Source organism: Dreissena polymorpha, chromosome 11, assembly GCF_020536995.1.
Source record: "Dreissena polymorpha isolate Duluth1 chromosome 11, UMN_Dpol_1.0, whole genome shotgun sequence".
Lineage (NCBI taxonomy): Eukaryota > Metazoa > Mollusca > Bivalvia > Myida > Dreissenidae > Dreissena > Dreissena polymorpha.
In genome coordinates this window covers 35,541,254-35,554,893 of record NC_068365.1, presented here as the reverse complement: position 1 = coordinate 35,554,893, position 13,640 = coordinate 35,541,254, and the positions used below count along the sequence as shown (strand labels likewise).

General features: G+C 33.9%; 1 long non-coding RNA gene across 1 annotated transcript; it reads left to right on the top strand.

The window, feature by feature from the left end:
- Positions 1 to 2,371: 2,371 nt before the first annotated feature.
- On the top strand, positions 2,372 to 6,024 carry LOC127851587 (uncharacterized). The gene is made up of 3 exons (XR_008035833.1): positions 2,372 to 2,537; positions 3,210 to 3,559; positions 4,436 to 6,024. It is a non-coding gene; the product is annotated as an uncharacterized LOC127851587 (long non-coding RNA).
- The last annotated feature ends 7,616 nt before the right edge of the window (positions 6,025 to 13,640 follow it).

The window sequence follows — 13,640 nt, the reverse complement described above, 5'->3', positions numbered from 1 at the left end:
ACGAAACACTAAATCGAGTTGAAAAGTGCCTCCACGATATCATCTCGTGGATGAATACAAATATGCTCAAACTTAACACCGACAAAACCGAGGTCATAGTATTTTCAAGCCAAAACAACGCCAAGTACGAAGATGGGTTAACTATCAAAGTAGGGGACTCGACAATTAAACCATCGCGATACGTACGAAATCTCGGTGCTTGGTTTGATTCAAGAATGAACATGGAACACCATATTAATGCTATAAGTAGATCATGTTTCGGTCAGATTAGGCAAATAGGTCACATCAGGCAATATCTTACACCAAATGCCACAAAATCATTGGTCAATTCACTTGTCACGTCTCGGCTAGACTATTGCAGTGCACTGCTGTATGGAACACAAACATCAGCTATCAAGAAACTACAAAATGTTCAAAACACTGCGGCGCGTGTTATCACAAGAACATCCCGCTATAGTCACATAACACCGATCCTAAAAGAATTACACTGGCTCCCAGTAGAAAAAAGAATCCACTTCAAAATACTTACCAATGCGTTCAAAGCCTTAAATGGACAATCGCCTGTATATCTAAAAAAACCTACTTGAAGTCTACGAACCAAGGCGAAACTTAAGATCAAAGAACGAAGCGATTCATTAGTGATTCCAAAGAAGATTAAATCCGTATCATACGGGGAGCGAAGTTTCATGTACGCTGCTCCCAAACTATGGAACTCACTTCCATCAAACATTCGAGGTTCTTCAACACTAAATTCATTCAAAAAGGCACTGAAAACTCACCTCTTCCAATCTTATGCAATATAAGCAGTGGTTTATTCAATTCATTATATAAAATCTCAATCATCATGAACTTGAATTAACCCTTTTAAAGGAAGCATAATTATTTGTTGTTGTTTTACGTAGTACTTATTGTTTAAGTTTTAGATTTTATTGTTTCATTAATTGTCTTATAGCTATACACATAGGGTAGTTTCATAGTGTCTCGTTGATCTTTCTAATCTATGATTACTGTGCATGTTTTTTTACGTAGTACTTATAGTATAATAGAGTAGTTTATAGTATAATTGAGTAGTTTTGATCGATTTCTTTCGAAACAGTGTTGCAAAATGCATTCGTATCTGTGATACGTCAAATGTTCTTATGTAAAGCGCCTTTGAACGTGCACTCTTGCATGACAAGGGCGCTATATAAATCCGGTATAATAATAATAAAATAATAATAATAATAATAATAATAACAGTGAAAGCTCGAGTCAACATAGAACGAAATTAACAACATTTATGTTAAAAAAGATGATTTTTTTATTGGTATATTCAGATATATATTGCATGATTAACTTCATGTGTTAAGATTTCTGGAATGGTTATTATTCGAAGACTTTATTTCACTGTCATTATTTTTTAGAAGAACACGTGAGTGTATCCACTTAATATATATTAACATTGTGAATAACTATCGACGATCTAATAATTTTGTTGTCGTAGTTGTCAACAAAACAAGCGCCACATAACCAACCGATCGGGTTAAACAGTACATTCGCAAGCTGCAGCATTAATAATTTGTTATGATGGAAAATCTAAAAACACAAGCGAGTTTTTTTTATACATTTACATAATGTAATAGTATTATATAAATTTAATTCGTATAACACAATAAAATATGCATTAAACGACAAACAACCTTAAGTTCATATTATCTTGCATTATTATTTGATTCGGCTGGTGTTTAATGGCTAAAATTTTGTAATAGCAGTATGCGTCGAATCAGTCAAATATGTCCACAGTGGTAGTATAAGTCGATTTGCAACAGATAAGTGAAGTCCGATAGTGAAGTCCAATTATTGACGTAATCATACACATTTCTCTATTTGGAATATAAGAGATACATAACTTTTTATGTATTTAGGAATAATTATGAGAAGAAAGTACGAACGAACGTTGTTGATATAACGACAGTACAATGATACTATCACGACATTGCGATAGTGATCAATAAAAAACGATTGAATAGATTGTATCAAATATGGAACAACAATACTTGGGGTTTCCATTGGGACACCATTCGACGTTTAACAAATGCCATATCCAAATCAGACATGTTTTCCTATTCTATGTCAGGATTACATAACAGACACCTGGAGTTTGCACCAAATAAGGTTTCGGATATGATTGTATAAAGATAAATGATTTATAACAACCCTCTGCGTCAATTTATTTTGTAAAATAATCATTTTTTAATCAATTATTGCTGTCCTCTTAAAGAAATGAGTAAATATCCCCAAAAATGTATTCAATATTCTTCCTTTGAAAATTCGGTTAACAATGTATTAAAATATATGGCCTGAGATATTGCGATAAGGACGTACGATAAGATAACAGAGAGAACAAATGTGCTGATCTTGTGTTGTCAGAGGTCTTTCTGCTGTTACAATGGGGATCGCAATAGTGGCATATCTTTGTGCTTTGCTTTGTACTAAAATTAAGGCTGAAATGGACATTTAGACCAGATTGAAGACACTAGAATCGGCGATGCTGAAAGGTCTTCGCTATTATTTTTTTTTTATATAAACACGTTATTTGCTATCGTTTGTTTAAGTCTCTATAACACTCAAAATCAACTCAAATTTCGTTAAGTATTTCGTAAAATGAAGTTAACACCTAAACAAACAGTGTTCCTTATACCAATAGCCACAATTTCAAGGCTAGATGTTGCATGATTACATAGATTGTTGTAGATACAAAATGCTCGTTTTTAATTATTTGTGACACAATTAATTCTATTTTAATTTCCCGCGAGTATATCTATTCATACGACACACGAACATCATGTTAGTTTTCATGTGCCGTATGAATAGATATCGTTGCTGGGAATTAAAATGGATTTAAAATTGAAAACATAAAATAAAAACGAGCGTTTTGTATCTACAAACATCTATTTCAGCAGTCCATATATGGCGTTGAAATTTCGGCAATTGCCATAAGGAACACTGATTTTTAATTTGTTAAGTTTATTTTACGAATAATTGTACGAAATTCTCGTTGATGTTGAGTAGTAATGTTACTTTAACCTACTCGTTTCAAAGAATTCGACCATATTCATGTAAACATATCATTTAATGTTTAACTTAGTACATAACGTGTCAGCTAATTATTGAAATGCTCTTTTTATGCCATGTTGAAATAAATTTCAATATATGGTTATTTTTTACAGATAACATGCGTACCATTAGACTTGAGGAAATGATGTTTCATCAACAGGAAATGTTAAAAGACCAAACTTTAACTATTGAGACCCAGCAAAATCAACTTGATATTTTGAATGACAGATTCAACGAACAAGCGAATATTATAAGGCACTAAAACGAAATATTGAGCGCACAGTGGGCCACAATACAATTCTTAAAGAACGATATCATAACATCCATGCCATGTAAAGCTACTGATCAAAGTAAGCCTACACGCGAAAACCTTTTCAAACGGTATCTCAACCAGGCAACGGTTGTGGTTCTGCAAACAAAGACCAGAAGGACAACCAAGACCAAAATCCAAATGTATCGACAGGTTAGTAAACATTTTTGGGTTTATTTACACCCGTCCCTTGACAACAAAATCCAGATATTCTACAGCAATTATTTTAATTGGTCTATTGGTAGGTTGATCTAATGGTTTGTAAAGAAGTTGATTGTTTGATCTTCCATTGCTTTCTGGTTTAATATTTTCTTGTTCTGTTTTTTGGCAACTCTTCTAGTTCGTATAATATATAGAAAATGAGCGGTAGTTTTTGGACAAAATAGTATTGAATTAACATTAACAATTGCGGAATGGCGGACGTCGTAGATACACGTTTTTATATCAATACATCAAGATGTATTTGTTTCGATTTCGATAAATTTGCTAATGCGTATAGCGCCTTTGGCTGACACCGATAAATTTCATTTGTTTCGAAGATTGCCGTTGAATTAAACATGATTATAATCCTTTAATGTTTCAAAATATATAGTATTGAACACAATTAAAATGGTTTATCTTTGAAATAATTGAGACAAATGTTAAATGTGTTACATTACGTGAACAGGTAAATTTACACGGAACTTTATACTGTTGTAAACATAATGGGCAGTAAAATTTGACATGTATGCACTTATAAATTCCACAAACCAAACAGTAAACGTGTGGCATGTTATGTGTTTAATTGTGTCTTTCTAAGTTATGTGTTGTTTTATAAATACAAGAATCAATATTTTGCAAACACGGATGTCAGGGCTTCTTTTTCAATCTTAGGAATGACATCTAAAATTGAAATAAACCACTATGTTAATCACCTGATATGTGTAAAGCCGTTTGTGGGTCGTATTATTAACCTTCATCTACTATTCAACTGGTTCAAAATTTCATGGGATTTGATAAAAAAAATCCTCACTTAAATTTATCTTACAGGTAACAACGCTTTTCGTGCGCGGATTGTCCGTGCTGCGGTGACAATGGTAGCATTTACAGCCATAAAGGAGACCACCCAAAACAACATTGGCGTCAATCAAAACATCATCTTCGAACACGTTATCCTTAATGAAGGTGGGGCCTACCATGCACAGCACGGGATATTCGTAGCACCTGTAAGTGGCTACTACCTGTTCGCAACGTCCTTGCTGCACCCCCAGATAAACCAACCATTACGTGGTGGCCTGATGCACAATGGCAATTTGGTTGCAATCGCGTACGCTACTGAAAACATTTGGGCACAGGGAAGTCAAACAGTCGTCCTGAAAATAACAACCGGAGATGAGGTTTGGATAAAAAACCTGGATTTCGAGCACGAAGTTGTAAATGGCGATGCATATTCATCGTTTTCCGGTGTAATTTTGTTAAAACTTTAATATTATACAAGTCGAACTGTGGCGACGATTGAATAAATACATATGGTAAACACTGCAATAATGTTTTATCGAACGCAAAGCCGTTAAGCTATAATGAAGGATGTTCTAAACCATGACGTGTACTTGATGAGAAAAAAAACCCTTCTCAAACCCATTAAACTAATAAATCAAAATATTATATATTGCAAAATTTCAAAGCCGCATGGTTTAAAGCCGAAGTATATTTGTATTTAATAAATAAAGTGGTAATTAACTACTAAAACGTCTTTGTTTTATATGAGTTGTTTTTTTCCAGATTGTTGTCGGAAATGATTTTGAAATTTTATTATATAAATGGTCTCCTCAGTTAGGCAAGCCTAGTCTTAATTTAACATAGATTTGTCTTCTTTTGAAAATTTGAATTAAAATGGTATTTCGTGTTAATTAAAAAAAGTATCATTTGCCAAATTAAAGACCACCACAGAAACACAGAAACTACTGTTGAAAGGATAAACAATGAGTTGGTGGAATATAAGATTAACTCAACTTAACTCAACTCAAACAACTTAATTTAGGTAAATACAGGTCACTGGCCAACAAATACAAACTATAAACAAGCTTAGACATTCACATAGTTGCTTTGTATATTAAGAAGAATATTTAGACTTACTTCGCAGACGTCTGCGCTTATTTTTCGTAAGATTACGAGTGTCTGCACACCCGCTGAGGATCCGAACTGGCAGATACGCTCAGAATAACACACCACGAAATGAACGTTATTGTTTATGTTGTAATGAATTTGATATAGAAGATAAATACCATTTCATATGTATAGGCCACTGTTTCATCGATTTAAGACAAAGATATATTAGCCGTATATTTTATATCAACCCATCTGTGTATAATTTCCACAATTTGTTAGTTTCATGTAACAAAACAGTAATTTCCAATTTATGTAAATATATCAAAGAAGCTTTTGTTATAAGAAATACGATTCTTAATAATACTGTTTAATAAATTGCATGACCACTTTGTCAGAACCTATGTGTCCCTGCAATTGATTGTGTTAATTTGTATTTGTTGTATACCTATTCACGTTACAGATTTAAATGTGTATAAGTAATTATGAAGACGATGTACTTTGTGTAAGTCTGAATAAATTGTCTGTCTGTCTGTCTGTCTGTCTGTCTGTCTTTGTGTCTTGTAACTACTTTTATCCTTATTTATTATACATTTAGGTAGATATACATATTGATCTTGTCTCACAGGTATATACACATATAAATACAAAGTTATGAATTGATGTTGTGTAACAGATGCTTTACAACACGTGTGACTTTATGGGTAATTTCATCATTGTTTGATACCATTAATGAATAGAAATCCGGTGCTGATCATCCAACATTAAAAAGATATTACGATAGATACGGATATCTCTGTATTTTAAACAATGAAAAATGCATGCATTCGCAATCAATAACACGCATACTATTTTAATCCAGACGAAAATAACATAGTCTATTGTCAAATGGGATATTTGATTGTCAACCCATCTCAATATTTAATTAATGATAAGAACATCTAAATTTAGAAAATGAAATTTAGTGTGAAAATGGTATGAGTTCTGAGGTAAGATATCTTGCAGTATTTAGATAAGTAGTAATGTTATCTATCTTGACTTGTATCTATGCAGTGAGTTTGTCTACACATCCATAAACTAGCACTTTAATGTTTACCATAGTATAGTTTAACGATGTCTGAACGGACATCATGCAATTAAATCATTGTATATTCATGTTAAACCAGAACCATTCGCTTACGATTATAATACATATTACAAAAATAGTAATTATATACCATGAAATAATTAATTATGAGCTATTAAACGATTAAACAAAGAACATAAAAAATGTATTATTTGGCAGTCGACATATTGTGAATACAAAATGCAACACTTGCGTATTCATACGCATGAAAATATTTGCTGCATGCAAATGTAAAATATCTTGAAGTTCATGATTATTTCTCGGAATATACCCAATTAAACTGGCTTTTTACTGCCCTATGTGCATTATTATTTCAACTGTGTCAAGAAGTCCTACAATATATATCTTAAATTTGCAAAATATTGCGAGTGCATTTAAGGACATAAATGTTTTCAAAGATACCGAAATATTTCAATTAAGCACCGACTACAAAACATTGAAATTCATTTATAAAGTCTGGAATCAATTTCATGAGTGCAATAATAATGTTTAACGATATAAACGTTTTAGACATCCTAAATCGGATCCATACTTTTGAAGTGCAATTTGTAATGATTTCGATTGCGAATAGAGAAGATCTGCTTACCGTTTTATTCACTGGTAATCGTCAATCAATCTTGCTTTTGAAAACAATCGAAGTTCATGGGAAAAAAAACTTTAAAATAAATCCAAAAACGAAGATGTAATAGTGTTAATGTTTTCAATAATTATTCGCGTTAAAGAATGCCATCTATTTCGCAGCCTTGATATTACTTTTTTCATCAAACTCAACATTTTGCAATTCCTTTGTAAAAGTATTAACAACTGGAATGAAACATGTTTATGAAAAAGATGATGCGCGTTAAAATAAATAATTGAACAAGATAATTTTCGGAACATTTCTGGTCCCCAAATATGCATTAAAGGGATCTTTTCACGGTTTGGTATATTGACAAAATTGAAAAAAGTTGTTTCAGATTCGCAAATTTTCGTTTTAGTTATGATATTTGTGAGGAAACAGTATTACTGAACATTTACCATAGTCCAATATAGCCATTATATGTATCTTTTGACGATTTGAAAACCTAAAAATTATAAAGCGTTGCAACGCGAAACGATTGAATAATTTGGAGAGTTCTGTTGTTGTCGTTTAAATTTGCGAAACTACGAAGATTGCTTATATAATGTATAAAATACTTAATCCGTGTTTACCCGGCGGAATAGCCGAGAGGGCTAATGAGTTTTTACTTCAGACTAACTCCAGGACTCCGGGGGTCACTGGTTCGAGCCCTGGTACCGGCTACTTTTTTTCCTTTTTTTAAATTTATTCTTGATTTTTTACTGGAGCTTTTAAGGTCCAATGTTTTCATTTATCAATTTAAAGCATTTAATGACAAACTTCAAAATATGCCAAAATCTGTGAAAAGGCCACTTTAAGTGGACTTCTTTATTTTTTGGATATCATAAGAAAACTTATCGGGTCGAAAATGAGTGAAACTCAATCACAATGTACATATACGTATGTGCATTTTCCGAGTGTGCGCTTATTGTGCAAAGTCCATTTGAACAAACAGCAATATCACTCTAGAAACAACGTGTTAAAATACCAACAACAACAGATGAAGACAAGTAGTCGGAACTTTATTTATTTACAAGCTCGACATTCACAAAACATTTTAGAAACAAAAACAGTTTAGAATTTTCGCATTTGCTTGGTAAATAAAGATTTGTATAAGAATATATATATTAAGGTAGTCTGCTTTCATATATTTTAATATGATAACTGAATCGGAAGTTCGAATTTAATTTTGGAAGACTAATAGACATCACAATATGTGCATTATGTTAAACATGTTAAACAATACTAAAATGAACTTTTGAAACATTTAAATGAGTGGTGTAATGCACAAAAAAAATCAAAGATAACCCATGCATGGAAGCTTAATTTGGTGTCCTTAAGTAGATTTGAAATGCATGAGAAAAATGTCTTTAATTTCATTAAAAATACGCACAATTGATCATGCCATCAAACAGGCACATAATGCGATTAAGGATTATGAATTAAAGAACTATTTTGACATTACAGTGTGGCAGTATTGTATGTAATGTAGAAAAAGCATACACGACGCTTTATAGACTTGCTTCCAATTTATTTATAGCTTTCGATGATTATTTGATGGGCTACATCAATTCACCAAGTCGTCCCTGATTAGCCTTTGCCAAAACTTCACGCAAATGCATCAAACCTAGTTTGTGTTCATTGAGGCTCATTTATAATCAGTTAGGCGTAAACAAATATTGTTTGTTTCCGATGGCCCGACCCTACCTAATTTTTTGCCGCCGGTCCTTATCTTTTTTGAGCTCAAAATTAAAAAAAATCGGACCGTTTATTTTTCGGCGCCGCTCAATAAACTTTCAACGTTATCCGCATTTTTTTCCGCCGTACATTTTCAACATAAACAAGATGGCGGCGCCCAGCGCAAGCTCGTTGTTAGCCGCCTCCTCAGTTCTTGCGCTAAATTTTTTAAAATGCCAAGATATGGAGGAGCAGAAACATAGCAACGCCAGTTTCGCGACGCCATTTTGATTGTTTAATGGTGAGGTTGATCAGCCGCTCATACATCGGTTGCTACGGTTTCAAAAGTTTTATCTTTTCACGTTTGTAATCAATTAAAACAAGTGACGCCAGTTAAACGATTAGTAAACAAAATTTGCGAATTTGGAATGAAAAACGTTAAAACGAAACGTATTTATAAATTGCGAAATGGCCGTTTTTGACAACTTTGAGCACAAAATGTCCATGTTTAGAGTATAAAACGGCCATTTGTGTAAAAAAAAAATCGCGGCTTTTTAGATTTGTGAATTGTCCGTGTCAAAATGTCCGTCCATAGCCAGTCTCAAAGAAGGAAAAAAAGCCTTGTCACCGTGTGTGTTTATTTAAATGGTGCAGTAGTTTCATATTACCACACCCACTTATTTATTAAATATTTAAACTTTGCACGACTTGGGACAAAGTTGGGTGAAGGGATGGGGGATTGAGCTATGCTGGCATGGGCCCATGGGGAACCTCTGCCCGATTTTTTAGGGCTGGACTTGTTTTTAGAGGATTTTTCTACATGTATAAAATTTAGATATGTTCCTGAATAGCCTGTCTAAAAATCATCCAAGAAATATAATAGCACACCCGGCTTGATTGGGTCTGTTAATGGTGATAATGTTAAATGCAACACCACTCGCGTTCCCCTATCATCACTGTTGAGGTATTTGATATAAATAATAAATAATATAGTATACACTCCATAATCCCAAAAGGACCAGAAAGTATAACAACACTGAATCCCTATAGACACGGAGGGTCAATCTTACTGTGACTTGTAATAGTTATTCCTTTAATTGGTCATAACATGGACTATTAAAGACCTTGCCAGAAGTCAACATTATATTCGGAAATAAGGAAAGCAACAAATCCAATATTAATTAAGTTTTTATTTCATAAAAGCATTTTAATACAGCCGTAAAGCATTACATGCATCACTAAATTTATTGTACATACAGTTGTACACACACAAATGAGAAGAAGCTGCACCATTTACGACATTTTCTATAAAAAAAACAATATTAAAAAAAAAATATTTGCCTACCTACCTACCCACCCTAATTTTTTTGGCCATGTCAGTGGAAACAAACACTTTTTTAGGCCTTATTATATTTACGCAAATATACAGGTACGTAAGAATAGGGTCCGCAAGAGCGGCGGACCCTGCTCCAATATATTGCAATTTATAATTTAATATTCGAAAATGTTATTAACGTCAAGATTGCCCACTGGTATGATACATATTTAAGAAAAAAGGCCTGTTCATGCAATGATAATGGGCTTGTGGATAAAACGAGACATGGAAAACCTGGGCTAAATGCATGTGTATTATGTGACGACTCAGGTAAGCATGTGCAAATGAACATGGAAATCAGGGACGACACTTTCCGCATAAACTGGATGTTTGTTTACAAGAGACTAACTTAATCACCATAAAAGCGGAATGCATATGCTAATCAATCTGGGATGAAACTTTACGAACATGCATTAAGCCCAGTTTTCTCAAAACGAGGATCCAATAGACATGGTACCGCAATCGTAACACACGCTTTGCCAACAAGCATTTCCGAATGGGCGGATGTCTGCTCTTACTCTTATTATTGCATAAACTATATCTATAATGCCCTCTTGCGGGATGCAGAAACTTGGCAAAAAGAGGGCTTGAACAGGAGATATCGTGTATTAACAAGGCGATTCACGTACAGTCCAAGCCCTGTTATATGTTTTTCATATACATAGTTCCACGCGCAGTTACTTCCCTTACTTTAATTACTTCCAGCCTTCGACGACTTCCAAGCATAAATGGGGAACTGAATAAGCACCAGTTTCCTCATGCATGCAAGGATAAAGGCAATGAATATTTCAATCCACTTTCCAAATTATACCATCTGCACCCTCTTGACAACAGCTTTATTTTATTGGCAACGTCAATGAAGTTAAGGTTTTTTTACTCAACACTTTCAAAAGACTATGCTGTTATGTAAGTGTTTATGTACCTTCAACGTTCCTTCTGTATGCTTGAAATACTTCAGTGACAATATGTTGGCAGTATTATTTTTTAGAAAATTAAGTTGGTACAAAATAAGATAGACCTGTACGAAAGAAACATCTATGAAAATAATGACTCTTTCTGACGATATATTTATCCGTCACGACCAGTAAATTCCAAAATAATTCCTCATTTCTTACTTTGCGCGGCTGCATTTTAAATTTGAATTAATCCACTGTTTAAACACATTTTAAATCGAAAACTGCCTATCCGAAGGTTAAGCCTCGTCATTTCTGATGATGACCGAGTGAGGCATATGTAAAACACAACCTTGAACTGTATGACGTATTATGAAATAATCGAATTATTTTGTCGATGTCGAATGAACAAGACATATTGTTTTCAATGTTATTCTAATTTATTTTGGTATGTGTGATTTGTTCATGCAATAATAGCGAAAATACACATTTTCTCGGACATGATCATCTGCAAGCGCTCTCAAAATCCGTTCCTGCCCGAGTGCGCAGCAGCACTCGGGCAGGAACGGATTTGTCGAGCGCCCACAGATGATCATGCCCTCGAAAAAGGTTATTATCCCTGTATTGAAACATGATCTTATTATCACGTTTATGCTTTGGAAACAAAACAAACACGGTTTATGTTTACAATAAACATTAAATGTGTTTCCAACAAACATAATTTTACAAGAAATAACGTCAACATTTGCAAAGATTCTGTTATTGAACGTGCTTGCCGAAATAATTATACAAACACTCCTATTTATAAAAATTATAATGCAGCTGTTGTACTTTTTCGTTCATTTATTCATTTAACTGATTTCCTAAACCAACCTTGAACCTTAGTTGAAGCATGCGTCTTTTCTCCAAGTAAGCATACATCGTTTAATACTCTAAATGGACATTACCTTTAGAAGTGCGGACACTACTATGCCATTTCATCGGGAAGAAGAAATCTGCCAAAAGCTACAATTAAATCCTGAAAGACGCCTCGAGGTCATTCAATCTATTAACGGAACAGCACGATAGACATGTGTCCAAAAAACCAAATTCCAATTTGGAGTAACTTTTTCATTTAATGTTGCCCATCAACCCGTTCTTTGTGCTAAAGATAGAAACCATTAGTGTACAATGGCATGTTGTAAGTACGTTCCAAGTACATATATCTCTCAATTAGCAAACAGCTAAAGACATGGTGTCTTTGACTTAAGCATTAAACGTAATTGATAAAAAGTCCTGTCCTTCCTTGCTTCAGTCTTGTCTAGTGTGATACTTTGATACTTGAATAAAACAGACAACATTCAAATTTAAAATACCAGATCGGATTTCGTCCGAAGTATTTTACACTCCTTCGAATCTATCATCAATCACATTAATGCCAATTATCCTTAATCACAATTACGTACGCGTGCGTCTCGAATACGTTTGCGAATATCAATAAAGCGTGCGTTTATGCCATTATTGGTCTCTTCGGTGATTATGTTAGTGAATAAAATTCAATAGAGAAATAAATCGATATGCTCTTATTTAAAACTTAAAAATTTCGTATCCCAAAGAAGTAGCGACTATTAAATACAAGAACAAATGAACTGTATTATCTGCCCAAAACAATAGACGTGTTACAGACGCAAAATACAGAATATAACTTTGAACATAGACGCTGGTGATTGGCAAGTCTGCTATATATTTGACCCGCGTCGTGCAAAAAGGGGCGTTCGCACCTATCAAAATAGTGTATCCTCCTTGTATCAGTATACTGTGGTGAGGAGTCAGTATGTCTGTTAATAACCCAACAGACCCTTGCGTGATTTTAAAAAGGGCAGGGTAGCTCCTGATCAGCGTGCACTAATGCGCATGCTGGTCGCGAGCTACGCTGACCGTAAATAGCACCATATTCCTACGACGCGGCTTGGTTGTAGTTGGAAGTCTCTGAACAGGGGTCCCGTATCTTTTGAATTGATTGCGTCGAAAACGGTATATTTGTTCACTTAACATTTAAAGCAAATGCATGATGCACAAATGTAATTAATACAATAGCCATACGATATTATGTATGCTATTATTAACGTTTAAAGCAATAATACATCTTGTATGCCTATAATATAATTATCATGACCACATACAGTGTTTTGTTAATAGCAATTGTATCTTATTTCTGCGATAGCATCATGTACCACAAAATGGTAGTTGTGATAATCCTGTAAAGAGACCAAAGTTACACAGCTTTTAACTGACCCCGTATACACCGTACAGTAAAAATGATAAGATAAATGATATTTTGGTTGATGTATTAAAAAAAGCCGTTTATCTTACCGATTAAAATTGGTCCTCATTAGTTAACTGAAAATTGGTATTAAACTTTGCAAAACCGTGTCTGAGCACGTCATGTTGACCTCAGTTGTTTTAAAGTTTTTATTGACTGGCGTTGAAGCTACCGATGA